This window comes from Priapulus caudatus, unplaced genomic scaffold (genome assembly GCF_000485595.1).
Source record: "Priapulus caudatus unplaced genomic scaffold, Priapulus_caudatus-5.0.1 Scaffold211, whole genome shotgun sequence".
Classification (NCBI taxonomy): Eukaryota; Metazoa; Priapulida; class Priapulimorpha; order Priapulimorphida; family Priapulidae; genus Priapulus; species Priapulus caudatus.
Genome location: NW_014577272.1, coordinates 119,292 through 122,382, shown reverse-complemented (window position 1 = coordinate 122,382; position 3,091 = coordinate 119,292). Strand labels below are relative to the sequence as shown.

General features: G+C 44.0%; 1 long non-coding RNA gene across 1 annotated transcript in view; it reads left to right on the top strand.

Moving 5' to 3' along the window:
• LOC106807387 overlaps nucleotides 1-699 on the top strand; it is a 4,857-nt gene extending 4,158 nt beyond the window's left edge. The window contains exon 3 of the long non-coding RNA XR_001393661.1: nucleotides 649-699. This is a non-coding gene — a long non-coding RNA (uncharacterized LOC106807387). The remainder of the gene's footprint in view (nucleotides 1-648) is intronic.
• The last annotated feature ends 2,392 nt before the right edge of the window (nucleotides 700-3,091 follow it).

Below are 3,091 nucleotides of genomic sequence, written 5' to 3'. Positions count from 1 at the left end.
ATGACGACACCGAGCCGGACGAGAGATTGAAGAGAGATGGAGAGATAGAGGCGGAAGAGAAAGATAAGGAAAGAGAAGAAGAGAAAGAGAGGCGTAAAGAGAGCGGAGTGACGAGCGACGAGTGAGGAGAGAGAGAGAAAATGACGGAAGCGATGAGCACGAAGGAGAGAGGATCAGCGTTCTGGCTGACGGAGGCAGAGAGCCGAGAAGAGAGAGAGCAGAGAGAGAGGGAGAGAGAGGAGGAGGAGAAGAGAGAAGAGAGAGAGAGATGAGAGAGAAAACTGAGAAAGGCCGAGGAGCAGAGAGCCTGAATGCTGAGAGAGAGGAGAGAGAGAGAGAGAGAGAAAGATCGCAACGAGAGAGAGAGAGCAGAGAGAGAGAAAGAGAACAAAGACGAGAGAGACAGAGAGGAGAGAGAAAGCAGAGAGAAGAGAGACGAGAGAGAGCAGAAGAAGAGACGAGAAAGAGAGAGAGAAGAGCGAGCAGAGAGAGAGAGACGAGAAAGAAAGAGAGAGAGAGAGAGAGATGAGAGAGACGAGAGCCAGAGGAACAGGAGAGAGAGAGACGAGAGAGAAAGGCCGTGTGCACCATAACTACCCACATTTTCTCATCATCGTCTCTTACAACACTAAATTTGTTGTTGTCTAGGTACGACTTGTGCCTTGGCGCTACACAGCGATGCTGAGAGCAATCACTGGAATAAAAGCTGTGCACCACTGTGGAAAAAGAATTCACGCAGTGGCAGTAGACTTACGCTCCGGTGAAAAGCTTCTTAACTAATTATTATAATTGGCCGCGATTTTCCACAGTTGCGTAAATTCGGTCACAGAAAACAAACAACACCGTATGTCTATTACTTTGTCTAAAGACCGCCCCACACAGCCGATTTTTACAAACGATGAAGCGATGAAGCGATCGGACAGCGACTGAAGCGATGAAGCGATGAGCGCATGGTAGGTGTGCGGTGCGCACACCTACGATAATTTCTTCAATATTTATCGCAACCACGATTTTCCTGAGGGTCACGCGCACACACAAAATCGCGTCCAAATAATCGCATTCAAAATCAAACATGTTTGATTACTCTGCGCGAACATCCACCGATAAAAAATAAATCGTCTACAACATGAACGCGCACACCTTACATCGTTTCATCGCTTCATCGCTTCATCGCTTCATCGTTTGTAAAAATCGGCTGGTGTGCGGTGGCCTTAATCAAATGCTAAAGAGGACGTCTCGAGCCATCTATGTAATTTAAAGAATCATTTCGTGGTTTCGCATTTATAGCCAATCAACTAAATGCGTTTCGCCAAGCAATTCGTTGGCCTATTTGTGTGACGTATTTGAATAATGGCTGAATGATGTTTACATATCACATGTGTAAGTTATAACAATATATATACGTTAGATAGGCAAAATAATTGTTCGCCCGCCTACCACAGTGCGGATAAAGTGTTATGTAAGCGTAAAAGGTTCTTTATCATGATATGATTACACGGCCACGCGCAGTAATCTCAACTCGAAAACACCTATCAGTACCTGCAGCAACTGAGGGCAGTGCTTTACTATAGCAACAGTTAGTATTGATCAATATAAGCCGTGACGTGACAGAGGAATACGTGACAGCCGATCTACATCGAAATTGCTCCCCCGTGATGCATTGACGCGCCCTGTGCTACTCTTGAAGGACAGAAGTACGGATATATATATATGACCCTGTCACACCAACGTATATATTTTATATTAGTATATAACGTATAAATATTAGATATGCCCTCGTCATTGCCCCACACAAAGATGACCAGGGTCCCTCTAACCAAGGGCAGGGGGCACAGCATGCCAAGTTGTAAGTGCTAATGGGAACACCTTACCTATCCATGTTTATGATAATCTATTTTCCTCGGATATTTTCTTAGCTGCAAAAAAACAGGTAATCTAAGTGCATCGGTGGCTTAATGGAGTATTCAAAATAGCCAGACAAAATGGCGGCTGCCCATGAGAGAACACAAAATGTATTATCAGTCATACAAACAATAATTAAGGATTTTAACGCCCATTATAGACAAGGGCAGCCGCATTTACAATAGTTTAGAAATAATCGTAATGTATATACATATAATGCTACAACATAGAATATTGGGCTTATACACGCGCTACTTCTTAGACCTGTTTCGGGCTGTTATTATATGGTATAGTAAGATATACAAAAAAAGATACGCCAAAACAAATTGCATTCAGTGTCATAGTGGTTAGTGGAAGAAATACAACTCACGCGTGAATCCAAATAATCAAAACATCTTGAAGTGAGAAACTCTTGAAAAACATTCGGGGTTATTGATTTCGATTGCCAATGCGCATGCGTAATAAAATATACTATTATTCCACGCATAGGTCTATGTATCTTATGCGATGTTCTAAATTTCTTGATTTTTCGATAATCCAACCTCACACTAGAAAAACGTCCCAAAAGATGCGGCCCTTCTGTCTAATTAACATCGGACTCTCGAGCATGGACCTTTTCGCAGTCGCTCTGTGAGCATCGCGACCTGTGAATATTCGAATTACGTGCGGGATTGCAACTTGCTCAACGAAAATAGTCGCAACCCGCGCTGGAGCTACAACCGCAGCTAATAATATACCTCTTTGTAATGGCAACCAGGTGAAATATATAACGTACGTACATGCATTGCGTGTATGTGCCTGTGTGCGAGCGTGCGTATATGTACGTATACGTGTATGCGTGCGTGCATGCGTGCGTGTACGTGCCTGTGTGCGAGCGTGCGTATATGTACGTATACGTGTATGCGTGCGTGCATGCGTGCGTGTACGTGCCTGTGTGCGAGTGTGCGTATGTACGTATACGTGTATGCGTTCGTGTACGTGCATGTGTGCGAGCGTGCGTATATACGCGTACGTGTATGCGTGCGTGCATGCGTGCTTGTGTGTGTATAATCAGTAGGTATATATTGTTTTATGAAACGCCGTGAATCACGTGTAGCAATTAATTACACGGCAAGCTATCTCTAGTCTCTGATTCTCTAGTCACTATTATGATCTATCTCTGATTCGACAGACTTTATCGAGCCTACGC